The following is a 14,936-nucleotide window of genomic DNA, read 5'->3' as shown; positions in this document are numbered from 1 at the left end:
GGACATTCTGAGGTTGGGAGGGGGGTTTAGGAAAGAGTGCTTAGAAAAGTTGATCTGGGAAATATTTACCCTCTGCATAACCTTGGAAAAGTATTTCCAGGAGTTTGCATATCTGTTTGGAGAGGATTTGCTAGCAAACAGTAAATGATGGGCTCTTAATTAAAAAAAAAAAAAATTAAAATTCTTGGTGAGTCCTTTAAATTTATATCACTGCTGGCCAAGGCAAATAGTTTATGCTGTGTAGGGTAATGTCATAGGTCTTAATTGCTTCCATACATCTGTTTATCAGTTGTCATTCCTGAGCATGAATTTCCATAATCCTAATTCTCTACAAATTTTCCAGATCAGAATTAGCACTTGAACTTCCTCTAAATTTTTTTCACTATATTTCTTGTCCTACTTGGCGAAGCAAATCTTTAAAAGGTTGCTGAATAAACAACAAACAATTGACCACAGTCTGGCTCCTCACTTTTTTAAAACAAATTTTGGGTAGCAGTTTATATCACCAAATGTATGAGATATCATATAATTTATGTTTCTTTCATTTTACAGAAAACAAAACCAGAGAGATTAAGCTAGTAGATCACAGAGGTGGTATTAAAATAGTAGAACTCTTCTCTTCTAATACCCAGTATTACACCCCTTGCTACATCACACCTTTTGCTGGCTTTTGGTAAATTACATTCCTCACCTCAAAACTAGTTAGTGTTATTTGTCCTGGGGACTGACTAGCTTTTGGACATTCGGCATTTTTTTTTTTTTTTTTTTTTTTAATAGAAAGGCATTTACTTTCTCATTGAAGACTTTCTGAAAACAAAAATATTTCTTACTCCCTGGCAAATACTTTGTGCTGCACAGTAGGACACAGCTAGGCTAGCCTGGGGCCCCTCAGCCCCAGGACAGTGGCCTGGGGGAGGGAGGGGATATGAACAGGTCAGAGTAGAGGTGGATTGGCAGAGCGGGGGCTGGTGGGAGGTGGGAAGCTTACATCATTTCCCTGCAACTGGGCTCTGGCGGGGCTGTAAGGCCTTACTTTCCCCTGTGTGATAGTTTACCAACTGACAGAAATTCGTAAAAGAAAGAAAAGGTATGGCAGGACGGATGCTCACCCTGTTCATAAATCTGTGCTATTAAGAGAAAAGTGTCAATAAGTAACTAGAAGCGGCCAGGACTGTCTGTGCTTCGCTTTTCACCCAGCTCAGTTCCTTTCTGCTCCGCCCCATCCCTGCTCTCTGCTGCTCAGATCAGCTTCCTGCTTCTCTGAAAGCTGTTCTATAAAGCTGGTTTGCTTTCACTGAAAACGTTATATTCCTTAGACTGAGGCAGGTTTCGTGAAGTATTGTTGGCTTGGTTTTCTTTGGGGGATGAAGGTCAAGAAAAGAATTTTTTAAAAAAGAAAGGGGCAGGCTGAAAAAGCAAAATCATCATGAATTTTGTTGTCACATCGTGCCGGTGTTATAACCAGCTCTGTAGACTGCTGCACTGAAAACATTTCTATGAGAGGTATGTGCTTGAAAAATGGAAAGGTGACTGTTGGCTGTGGAGCTATCTGCCTGTCCAGCAGCTGCTCAAATGGCTATAAGGTCGTAATTCTTTCTAGTGTTTTGATATGGAAAAGGCAATCATTATTTGAATCGGAGTGCAGTTAACCAGCTTAGTGGTTAAAAAAAAAAAAAAAATTAAATGTGTGCTTCGTCCACACATCAGGGCTCCTGACATGCTCTCAGTCTGACTGTCTGGTCAGATCCCCGGTATTATTCCAGTTCCAGGCTCTTTTGGTGGTGGCTGTCTGTAAACAAGATGATGATCTTTAATACCTCTCATTATTTATGAGCCACACGACAAAGATTAATGAGAGAGATTTCAAGTAGCCCAGAAGAAGCTTCAGATTCATTAGGAGTTTTTTACACTGACAGATGATAAAAATAAAAGGAAATGGTTGGTGTTTTACCATAATCTAAAGTGAAAGTTTTAAAGTTTAGAGGGTGTGTTACATGTAAGTGGAAAAATCTGGAGGGGTCACTAAAATTTACAAGTTTAACCCACTACTGTTGATGCCTAACCTATATTAAGGTCAGAAGGCTTTTGAACACACACTGATGTATCTTTTCCAAGGAGATTAGGAAACCTGTAGAAATGTTTTTATTCAGTAGTCAGAGAAAAGGATCAAGAGCAAGAGTACAACCAGTACTGAAGGAAGCACGGAGAACTGTAAACTGATTACTAAAAATTCAGTTTATTCTATTATAAAAAGTTTTAGAAGATATTTAAAGCAGGAAAATATAGCATTTTATTATGTACGTAGAATAAACTACTACTGGTGTTAAAGTTCATTCATACTACAAAATAGTTTTTTGCTTGATTGTAATTATTTTATCGTGGAAGAAATGAAAACTTGAATGTTACCAAGTTTTAAATTTATTTTATCAAATTTTGAAACTAATTTATAGGTTTACATATGAAGATGCTATACTGTTCTACAAAGTAGTAGTACTTAATCTTTGAAACCTCTTATTCAAGAATATGCTAAGTATTATAGCCCAACTTAAATCTTCCCTTTAGGAGAGTAAATGAAATCTTTAAATGAAATCTAAACTTCATTTCTTCTCAAATATTTGCAAAAAGTAGTTAATCTTTCATGATTGTACAAAAGGGCTGAGGTCAGTTCTATAGTAGAGTACTTGCCCAGCATGCCCAAGACTTAGGTTCCCCAGAATCACAGAAGAAAAATTAAATTAAAATCAACAAAAGGTTCCAGAGCAGAAGAGGATCTGGGAAGTAAGCCTCATACACCAAACATGGATAGGTAGCCACCCGGATTCTATTTACCTTTGTCATCCTCAAGTGAGCTGCATATTAGAAATCCCAGGGGAGCTTTCAGTAACTACCATTGCTCAGGCCCTTACCCAGAAATTCAGTCTAGTTGGTTGTGGGCAGGGCTAGGGCATTGAAAGTTTTAAAATTATTCATAGGTATTTCTAACACAGCCAGGGTTAACCACAGTTGCATTACCTCAGCATTCCCAGTGCTGATCCAGTTTTGTGTACTATTTGTATCAACACCAAATCTGCTTTGGAATGTGTCCTCTTAGATCTCCTCATCTTCCCTAAGACCTAGCTTTTCCAGGTTAAATAGTCCTGGTTCTCTCAGTCTTCAGAAATTGTTTCTTGTCAAGGTTCTACAACATTGTGGTCATTCCTCTTCCTGGAATTTCTCGTTTGTCAGCATTACTCTTAAATAAGGTGATCTTGGGATTTAACCCATCATTCTGGCTCTGTAGCATCCAGCACAAAATGTAGAGGACGCAGAGAATACAGTAAAGCTCTAATAACACCTTGTTCTGACATTACACTTCTGTTTTTAGTGGCTGAGATTATGTTAGCTTTTTTGGCAGTCTTGTCATAGTGTTGACTTATGTGGAGCTTGAAACCAGCTAAAGATCTTAGTTGTTTTCCTCAGGAACTGTTCTTAAATCAGGCCTCTCCATGCTTGTAGATTTTTCTTCTTCAGTGTAGTTCCAGTATTTACATTTATACTTGTGAAACATAATGAGAGAAACCAATGAATCAGTTATTCCATACAGGGAGAATGATATATACAAACTGGATGTCAGCAGCAATGTTAAGATTGTTCTGTGGATTCATTTGGATCCACAGTCAAATTTAATCTTGTGAATTTAACTCATCTTTCCAGTGTTTCTTTTGTTTCATTACTCAAAATGTGATATTCAGAGTTAAGAATTCATTTGACTATGTTCAGTACTTGATCCAATGCCTTTCCAGAGACAAAATGCAGCATATCCATAGCATTCTTCTGGGCTATTTTAAAACAAAATATGTTGCATTTATCGTAACATTCTTGATGATGACAGAAATGGAAGGAAATGTATTGTTGACAAGCCAGTGACTTGACTAAGATCACACATTTCAGTAATGTGGAATGCTAGCACTAGTGCCCATACAATCGTCATTTAGCGGAAGATTTCAGAGAAAACTGAAAGGAAATAGAAAACCTTTATGAATTCTTCACTTTCCTCATTTGGATATTTAATATTTAACCCCACAGCATTTTAACATATAGCCCAGCCATGAATTTGTTACTCATTTAATGTTCTGCCCAAAGCAATAAAAAGAGGAGTAAAATAACTAATTAACATTCCTCAGTTAGCTGCAGAATATAATTTTCTTAGGGATTTGGCATTTTAACTTCTTGGAGAGTTAAATATTCCTCCATACTTTTCCTTCTCTCTGAGTTGCTTTCTGACCGCTTACATGTGCGTGTGTATGCGCGTGCTCACACACAACTTAGTGAATGGTAGAGTAACATCACTTTGCTCTTAGTGAATCACAGCATGGAGAGCTTTTGTATGTGGAGAGGCCACTGTGTTTAGTCTCCTAATTTTGCATATGTTGAAACTGAGGCACAGGCAAGAAATACTTGCTGTAGCCATGGTGTTTAGTAGAGTACTTGGTACATAAAACATACTTAACTTAGTATATAAGATATAATTAGTAAATGCCCAGATATTGCCCAGCTTTCTTCAGTGCTCCTCTTCTTCACGTAGGAATTGGATTTTACTTTTCCTAAGCTTTGCCCTTGGGCACTCATTGCTGTAATAGTGCTGAAAATGGAACAGATTTTCCAAGAATACCTATTACTTTAGAAAAGCTCCAATGATATAGTAAGAGCTCAGATAACCAGGTTTATTTTTCCTGCTCTTGACTTATAGGAAAATAAGCGCCTTTTCTCCCTTTTAAAAACTGATTTTAAGCTATGTTGTAAAAAAGAAGAGAAAAAAAGAAAAGTTCCAATGAATAAATAGCCTGGGGCCAGTCTGTATACATCTAACCCAAACAATCCCAATGTCCACATTTTCATTAAGTTCCAGTGAAAATGGATGCTCACAACAAGGCCTTAATATCTGATCAGACCATAATCAACAGTGAGAGATTTAATTATGTTCACTATATTGTACTTTACTAATGCAAGATGCATACCTCAATACATTTTAGAAAGGTTTTCAATAGCAGTTGTTAAAACAAAAAGGTTTATAAGTAAATTTATTAAGTCAGAATAGGCTACTCCTCCAGCCTTTAGTTAACACAGGTTTGATTGTATGTGTTCTCTCTCACAGTTTGGAATCCCCTAGTTTTGTTAATCCAAGGATGATGTAATATCAGCAGTAACACCTTGTGAAGCAGCATTTTTAGAGCATCCTTTTCCTCCTGTGCCCCAATAAATATTTCCACATATTTACCTTGTATTTTATAGCATATTTCACATTACTTCATTGTTTTTATTTTTAGTGGGTTTTCCTCTTCAATATTGAAATATATTCCTATGATCCCTCCATTATTTTAATGTTTCATAATGAGGCTTTTAAATAGATTTTTTAAAACAGGAAATGAAGATTGAATATATATAGAAGCACATATATATGAACCATATAGAACCACAGAGTTGAAAACTAATATGCAGAGACAGAGATATGAATTAATATAGTTGAATTAATTAATTCTTAGTTGTACTAAAAACCCTACTAATCTAGGAAGCACAGATTCATATAAATACTTTGTAGAATTTTAAATGTAAAGACTTAACATTATGGTGATGTGGCCACGTTGAGTATGTATCTGTGTCAATAAAGAGTAGAAAAATACTCAGATATAGAGATTTAAAATGCAAACTTCTCTAAATTACTATTTAGATGGTGCTATAGACATGTCTTCTAAAGCTTCAGACCTTTTTTATGAGATACGTTGTAATATCTTATGTGTTTTTGTTATTGTTTTCATTGTTATTAAAAGACTCAGTGGAGCTTATCAAACTTTGGAAGAATACTGGGTAGCTAAACTTCAGGGTCAACAAAATGTGTTTTTTTTTTGAACTTATAAGTCTCTAAGAAACTTAGGGTATGTATATCTGAAATGACAAATAATTGTGAGGAAAATAGTTGTACTGGTTGCTCATAATAAATAATAGTTCTAGTTTGACTATGAATGACAAAGCCTCTTACTAGAATCTTGCTTTTTATACTTCATATTAAGAAAATTCCATAGCAAATAGATGTTAAGTGCCTATCAAGTGGGCCTAAGTTAAAATAAAGTACCAAATCAAATATATATGACTTATACATTGAAAAATATTGGTTTTTACCTTGGTTATAATCTTTGAAATTTATAGTTGTTTGGTAATTTTTTATTAAAACACTTTAGTTTGAGTGTATTCAAAGTTGGGTAGGCATTCCTTTCATTATTTAACAAGGACCTCCCTTGATTTGAGGGCTCAGGAAAACTGTTTTAGAGGAGGTGATGGATAGGAATGGTAGATGTTAGATAGTTTGGGCTGGGAGTGATAAAAGTGTGAAGGTCCTGAAGTCTCCAGAGTGCCTTGGAGAAACTAAGCCTTATTATGGCCAGAGTTTAGGAATGAGCACGCATGGTGGCATGACACAAATAGAAACAAGAATATATGGGATTTTGTATGCTTTGATTAGGACTGTGGGAAGCACAGGGTAACAATGAAAAGTTATAAGCTAGACTTGTATTTGAATTTGCATTCTGTAACACTGAGTCTGGTTACTACAGGAGGAATGCTTTTGAAGGGGTGCAGTGGGGCTACAGAAATCATTCAGGAGGTGATTACAGTGCTGCTTCAGCCAAGAGGCAGTGCAAGGAATGGGAAGAAGAGAACTTACCAACTGTTCACATAAGATTGGTGACATGAGAGTGAGAATAAGTCAGACTAAATCTCACACTAGCTTAAACAACTGGAATTTATTTCTCATTATCTAGAGTCTAGGTTGTATAGGATCAAGGTAGGTACCATGTCTGAGAACCCATTTCCTGGTTCATAGATTGCACTTTCTCACTGTGTCCTTACATGGTAGAAAAGGTCAAGGCAGCTTTGGGTCCTCCTTTGCAAAGGCACTAATCCCATTCATGAGGGCTCTACCCATGAGGGCTAAACCTCTCTCTAAAACCATCACTTTGAAAGTTAGGATTTCAACCATGAATTTTGGAGGGATGCAAACATTCAGACCATAGCAAATGACAACTCCTGAAACAGGAAAAGCCCCAAGAGAAGCCAATCTGGGGACAGCAGGGGAAAAAACAAAACAAAACAAAACAAAACAAAACAAAACAAAAAAGTCTAAAATTGCAGTGTGGAAGTGCTTGTGAGTTACCTAGGTTGAGATACTCAATTAAAAGTAAAATATATCTGGACTTTGGAAAAGAGGAGTGGGCTTGAAATACAAATTTGGTAATCATTGGCATATGGTAACTGAAGTCCCCAGTCCCCATTCCCTTGGAGAAATGTAGAGTAATAGTATAACTTTGTAACCCTGACCAAATCCCCCGAAAAGGAGATAGCCCACACCCATGAGATGGGAGCATAAAGGGGAAACACACACTACTCAACTGCTTTTTGTTATATTTTTTCACAGTATTGTTCTATACATTTTTCAACTTTTTATTTTGAGATAATTATAGATTCATATTTAGATATCTGAAATAATACACAGCGATCCCATGTGCCCTTTATTTGGATTTCTTATAAAATGACAGTCTAGTAACTATGATATTCACCTATATACAGTTAAGATGCAGAATATTTCCATCACCACCGTTATGTTTCCTGTTTTATTGCTACATCCATTTCTCTTTTGCTCCCACCTCCTTTGTAACACCTTGCAAGCACTGATCTCATCTCCATTTCTATGATTTTTGTTATGTCAAAAATATTTTTATATTTTACAAATAGTCATATAGTAGGTGTTTTTTTAAAATTGGCCTTTTTCTTTTTTTTTCAGAACAATTCTCTGGAGGGTTCATATATGTTGCACGTATCAGTAGGTTCTTTTTCATGTTTTTTTTTTTTTTTGGGTGGGGTGGGGTGAGGTGTGTTGCTGGGGATCAAACCCAGGGCTTCTGTATGCGGGGCATGTGCTCTATTACAGAGCTACATCCCCAGCCCTCAGTAGTTAGTTGTTGTTGTTTTTTTTTTTCCTTAAAAGAAAAAAAAAAAAAAAGCTGAGTAGTGGTCTGGAGATCCCAGTTTGTTTAACCATTCACTAGTTTACAGTCAGCTGGGATTATTGCCAGCTTGGAGCTATCATGAATAAAACTGCTTTGAGCATTCGTGTCCATGATTTTGTGTGAATAAGTCTCCATGCCTCTGTGATAAATGTCCAGGACTGCAATTGCAAGATCAAATGATAGTTGCATGTTTGGGTCCCCACCACCTAAAAAAAGAAAAACAACAACACAAACAAGAAACAAAACAAGGGCTGGGGATGTGGCTCAAGCGGTAGCACGCTCCCCTGGCATGCGTGCAGCCCGGGTTCGATCCTCAGCACCACATACAAACAAAGATGTTGTGTTCGCCGAAAACTAAAAAATAAATATTAAAAAATTCTCTCTCTCTCTCTCTCTCTCTCTCTCTCTTAAAAAACAAAACAAACAAACAAACAAACAAACAAAAAAACCCAAAAAAACTCCTGTTACATGATTTTCCAAAGTGGCTGTATTGTTTTCATTCCCATCTGTAATATATGAATGATCCAGTTTCTGTGTATCCTCACCAACATTTGGTGGTATCATTAAAAAAAAAAACTGTTTCAGTAGGTGTAAAGTTATCATATTGTAGTTTGAATTTGCATTTCTGTGATGGATAATAATATTGAACATCTTTCTATTTGTTTTTGCCATCCATATGTATCCCTTGTTCAATTTTCTGTTCATGTATTTTGCCCATCAAATTGTTTATTTCACTAATAATATCTACCATGTAAGTAGTTCTTATGTAGATACTAGTACTTTGTTGATATGTGGTTTTCATGAATTTTCTCTGTAGCTTGTCTTTTTCATCATCTATATAGGGTTTTGGGCAGAGCAAAAGTTTTGAATTTGATTAAGTCCATTTTATTAGCCTTATCTTGTATGGATCCTATGAATTTGGTGTTAAGTCCAGCTCACATTTAAATAACTCTTAGATTCTGAGAATCTTGAAGATTTTTGTAGTTTTGTATTTTACATTTAAGTCCATGATCTGTTTTGAATTGATTTTTACGAGATGTCTCATGTCAAGGTTCCTTTCTTTTTGCCCATGAATGTCTTGTTAGCTCTAGCACCATATGTTTGAAAAGTCTATCCTAGTCCATTTAATTACTTTTATACCTTTGTCTAATACTAATATAGATATATTGGTGTGGATCTATTTCTGGGTTCTCTGTTCTGTTCCCTTGAGCTATATGTCTGATCCTCTACTAATAGAACTCATTCTTAATTACTATAACTATATAAGTCTTGAAATCTTGTAAACCAATTTCTCACATTATATTATTTTTTCAAAATTGTTTTAGGTATTCTAATTCCTTTGCTTTTCCACATAAAATTAGAATAATTTTGCCAATATCTATTGTATCTATAAGCATCATGCTGAGTTCTCTTTTAAAATAGAAACTGTATTAAATTTGTATATTAATTTTGGGACAATTGACATCTTCACTGTGTTTTGTTTTCCAGTTAATGAACACAGTATGTTTCTTATGTAGATCCTCTTTGATTTTTATTTATTAGCATTTTATAGTTTTTAGCATACATGCCCTGGACATGTTTTGTTAAATTAACATTTTAATATAAAACATTATTGTATGGTGGAATGTGATGATCATTATTATACAAAGTATATGTTTGAAGACATGAATTGGTGGGAATATACTTTGTTTACAACCAGAGATATGAAAAATTGTGCTCTAAATGTGTAATAAGATTTGTAATACATTCCGCTGTCATATATACGTATATATACATATATGTGTAAATCGTATTGCATTTTTCATTTTCATGTCTTCATACTCATTGCTAGTAAAGCATTCTAATACTGATGTTCATGTCCATTATATGCATATAAAAGTAGTTAAATTTTGTATGTTTAACTTGTCTCAACTGACTTTTTTCTAGTAGATTCCTTGAGATTTTAATGTAGACAATCATGTCATCTGTAAATAGTGATAGTTTTGTTTCTTCCTTCAGATCTGTATACCTTTTATTTCCTTTCCATGACTTATGCATGAGTAAGAGTAACGAGAGTTATCCTTTTCATAATTTCAGGGAAAAAACATTCAGTATTTTACTGTTACAGTGTTAGGTTAGTTTAAGATGTTGTTTATTGAGTTGAAGAAGGCTGCTTGATTCCTAACTTGCTGAAATTTTTAAATATTGAATTGTATCTAATATTTTTTTTCTGAATCAGTTGATATGATCATATGAATTTTCTTCTTTAGCCTATTACATTGGGTTACATTCATTGATTTTTTTTTTTTAAATATTTATTTAGTTTTTCAGTTTTCGGTGGACACAACATCTTTGTTTGTATGTGGTGCTGAGGATTGAACCCAGGCTGCACGCATGCCAGGCGAGCGCCCTACCACTTGAGCCACATCCCCAGCCCACATTCATTGATTTTTGAATACTGAATCAGCCTTGCATTCCTGAAATAAATCCTTGGTTACATTGTGGGATTATTTTTGTGTCTTCCTGAATTCTATTTGCTTGTATTTTATTAGGTTTTGTTTGTTTGTTTGTTTTTACAGTACTGGATATAGCAAGGCTTCACACACAGTAGGCTCTACCACTGAGAGCATCCCCAACCCTTGTTAGAAAATTTTGTGTGTGTTTGTTTATGAAGGAGACTGGTGTGTGCTTCCTTTTTTTGTTCCATCTTTGTCTGGTTTTGGTAGTTAAGTAATACCAAAATTGTACCTTTAGTATTTTCATAACTTGTGCTTGCTTTGGGTTTAGTTTGATCTTTTTCCAGATTCTTGATATAGGAATTTAAATTACTGATTTGCAAGATTTCCTCTTTAAAAAAGAAGAGTATTTAGTGCTACAAATTCCCCTCTGAGCACTGTCTTAGCTGTGTCCTACAAATTTTGATGTATGTCCTACAAATTCTTGCTATATTTTCATTTCATTCAATTCATTGTGTTTTAAAAATCTTCCTTGAGGCTTTTGACTCATGGATTATTTGTGTGTTATTTAGTTTCTAAATGTCTAGGAATTTTTTATTACCTTTCTGTTATTGATTTCTAATTTTATTCTGTAGTGATCAGAGAACACCCTGTAGGATTTCAGTTCTTTAAAGTTTATTGAATAACTTGTTTAATAGCCTAGCATATAGTCGTCTTGGTATGTATTCTTTGGGCAGTTGAAATGGGCACTTGAAAAAGAATGTGTGTTTTGCTGTTGTTGGGTCATGTGTTCTTTAAATGTCAGTTAAGTTCTGTTGATAGATAATATTGTTGAGTTCTTATATCCTTTCTGATATTCTATTTAATTGTTCTATTAGTTGCTGAGAGAAGGATTGATGTTTCCCAACACAGTAATGAATTTGTCTGTTGCTACTTTTGGTTCTGTACATTCTTACTTTGCATATTTTGTAGCTCCGTTATTGGTGTATACATATTTAGGATTGATATATCTTCTTTTTTCCTGCCTTGTGTTCTTACATTCTCCTTATACATAATATTGGGGTTCATTTTGACATAATCATACATGCATAGAATATAATTTGCTCAATTTGAGTCCCTACTACTTACTCTTTCCTTCCCCTTCTCCCTCTCATTTCCCTTCTTTTATTCTACTGGTTTTCCTTCCATTAGGTTTGGTATATCTTCTAGATGGTATTGTCCTATTATTATGATGTAATGTCCCTCTTTGCTTCTGATAATTTTCTTTTTTTTTTTTAAAGAGAGAGAGAGAGAGAGAATTTTAATATTTATTTTTTAGTTTTCGGTGGACATAACATCTTTGTTTTTTGTTTGTGGTGCTGAGGATCGAACCTGGGCCGCACGCATGCCAGGCGAGTGCGCTACCGCTTGAGCCACATCCCCAGCCCCAAGCTTCTGATAATTTTCATTTTTTCTGAAATGTGGACTTGATTGGTACAGTATTCTTGCTATATTTTTATTATTTGTATGATAGCCTTTCTATTCTTTTATTTTCAACCTACTGATGTTACATCTGATATGTTTCTTGTAGAGCACATACTTAGACCATTTTTTTAAACCACTGCTAATTAATTAGTATGGTTACCTTTCCTTTATTTTTTTTTTTAATTTTTTTGATTATCAATGGATATTTATTTATTTATTTATATTGGTGCTGGGGAACCAACCCAGTGCCTCACACAGCATTCTACCACTGAGCCGCAACCCCAGCCCTGCCTTCCCTTTCTTTACATCCTGTTACTTTCTTCATTTGTAATACATTGTTTTAAATTCTTCTACATACACTTGGAACCACATTAGATAATGTTATTATAGACAATTTTATAATTTGTTTTAAACATCAAATATAAAATTTAGAAAACTTGAAGAAAGAAAATGTATTTACCCATGTTTTTGTTTACCATGTTTTTCTTGATATTCTCAGTTTCTTTCTTTTTTTTTTATATTTTCTTTTTGTTTATTGTCTTTGTTTAGCTACTTTTGTAGGGTGGGTCTGCTGCTGAAAATTCTCTTCAGTTCCTCTTCCTCTGAGAAGATCTTTATTTACTTTTCACGCCTGCAGGATAGTTTTTCTGGGCAAAGGATTCTAGGCTTGTGGTTGCTTTCTTTGAGTACTTAAACACTGTACCACTATTTTTGGCCTCTATGGTTTCTAATGAGATATGCTGTTTGAATTGTTATTCCTATATAAGTAAACTGTCTTTTTCTTTCTTGTTGTTTTCAGTATTGGGGAAAAAGGGGAGATGATTAATTTCCAGAAGTTTGTGATGTTTCTTGGTGTGTTTGTATGTGTGTATGTTTGGGAAGTTTTCAGCTATTATTTGGAATACTTTTTTAGCCCTCCACATCATTACAATGGCATGGATTTCAGATCTTTTCTTATTGTTCTGTAGGTCCACTGAGGCTGTGTTTATTTTTTCAATATATTTTCTTTCGTTCAGATTGGATAATTTCTCTTGTTTTACTGATACCCCGTGCCCCCCACCCTCTGTCAGTCTGTTCTACTGTTGAACCCGTCCATTAAGTTTTATATTTTGGTTATTGTGGGTTTTTTTGTTCAAAAATTTTGATGTGGTTCTTCTTTATATTTTCTGTTTCTTTGCTGAGACATTTTATTTTTTCATTTGTTTCAGCCTTGTTCACAGTTGTTCATGAAGCATTTTTATGGTTACTGCTTTAAAATTTTTGTCAGATAATTCTAGCATCTCTTTTCATCTTTATTTTGTCATCTTTTGTTTGTATTTTTTCATTCAAATGGAGATATTCCTCCTTTTGGTATGAGAATGACTTTCAATAGAAATCTGGATATTTTGGATATTGTGTTGCGAGACTGTGGATCTCAACACTGACACACTGGGTTAGGGGTGGGAAATATGAGTTGCTTATATTATTGTTGGGCAGTGGTCAAAAACATTCTGAAATTGTATACTAGGTCTACTGTGATCCAACCCAGGTAGGGAGAGAGGGAAACATCATTGTTGGGAAGGTGGCTGGAAGTTGTATATTCACAGATGATTTCCATTGATTGTGTGAGTGGTGGTTGATAAAAGCCCAAGGTTATTCTGTGTTACACCACCCAGTGTGGGAATTGTGACCCATTTTTAAAACCTGTCAAGAGTGGAAGTCTAGTACTGGATTTTATTTTATTTTTTTTTTATTTTTTATTTTTTTAAATTTTTTATTGTTGGCTGTTCAAAACATTACATAGTTCTTGATATATCATATTTCACAATTTGATTCAAGTGGGTTATGAGCTTCCATTTTTACCCCATATACAGATTGCAGAATCACATCAGTTACACATCCATTGATTTACATATTGCCATACTAGTGTCTGTTGTATTATGCTGCCTTTCCTATCCTCTACTATCCCCCCTCCCCTCCCCTCCCCTCCCCTCCCCTCCCCTCCTCTCTTCTCTCTCTGCTCCCTCTACTGACATTCGTTTGTCCCCCTTATATTATTTTTCCCCTTCCCCTCACTTCCTCTTGTATGTACTTTTGTATAACTCTGAGGGTCTCCTTCCATTTCCATGCATTTTCCCTTCTCTCTCCCTTTCCCTCCCACCTCTCATCCCTGTTTAATGTTAATCTTCTTCTCATGTTCTTCGACCCTACTCTGTTCCTAGTTACTCTCCTTATATCAAAGAAGACATTTGGCATTTGTTTTTTAGGGATTGGCTAGCTTCACTTAGCATAATCTGCTCTAATGCCATCCATTTCCCTGTAAATTCTATGATTTTGTCATTTTTTAATGCAGAGTAATACTCCATTGTGTAGTACTGGATTTTAGAAGGCAATGGTAGATATAGGCCCATAGTTTTTTTTTCTGTGATGTTTCAGTTATATAGAGCAGTTATTTGCATCAGTTTTCTGTCTTGCTTTGTGGTCCTTTTCCTGGTCCTTTAGCTAGAGAGAGCTAGTTTTTGTTGGGACTTTATTGTCTGTGCCCTGTTGGTATTACTGGATGGCCAGCTTCTTTATTTCAAGTCTGGAATATATGAGGTAAAAAGAAACTCCAAGAAATTCACCAGTGTTGTTGCTTGGCCCTGAATTCCCTAGTAGGTCTGCTTTGTTCTTCCTTCCAGTCTTTTGGAGGTCATTTTATGTATGATTGCTAGCATTTTTAATTATATTTCATGAGAAGGATAGGAGTACATATATTTGTTCCATTTTTACAGAAGTGGAATTCCCTCACCTTCTTTTCAGTGTGGCAGGAAAAAAAAAAAAAACAAAAAACAAAAAACAAAAACAAAAAACACTGCGTAGATTGTGTTATAGAGAATACAGTTTAGAATTCCAAGTGGAATTATTAACATTGGAATGGATCTTTCAAAGGCAGAGAGATTCTCATCTCAGGTAATTTAGATATCATTCAGTTTGAAGACACGAGTTGCTGCCTGGTGACAGGCATTGAGTGACACAG

At 35.1% G+C, this 14,936-nt stretch overlaps 1 protein-coding gene across 9 annotated transcripts in view; it reads left to right on the top strand.

Annotated features, from left to right (window-relative positions):
• The window catches only part of Bbx (BBX high mobility group box domain containing), a 285,419-nt gene that overhangs the window by 69,895 nt on the left and 200,588 nt on the right, over window positions 1–14,936 (top strand). The window contains exon 3 of one of the 9 annotated variants that reach the window (XM_058585476.1): window positions 7,814–7,852. The exons of 6 other annotated variants lie outside the window; for them this stretch is intronic. The gene's annotated coding sequence lies outside the window, so the exon portion shown is untranslated. Of the gene's footprint in view, window positions 1–1,067; window positions 1,088–7,813; window positions 7,853–14,936 lie in introns of those variants that run through there. 2 more of the 9 variants (XM_058585478.1, XM_058585479.1) reach the window with 2 other exon arrangements.

Source organism: Marmota monax, unplaced genomic scaffold, assembly GCF_021218885.2.
Source record: "Marmota monax isolate L192 unplaced genomic scaffold, Marmota_monax_Labrador192_F-V1.1 WCK01_AAM20220418_F8-fsc00156, whole genome shotgun sequence".
Lineage (NCBI taxonomy): Eukaryota > Metazoa > Chordata > Mammalia > Rodentia > Sciuridae > Marmota > Marmota monax.
Note: the sequence above shows the minus strand (reverse complement) of the source record. Positions and strands in the feature narration are given on the sequence as shown.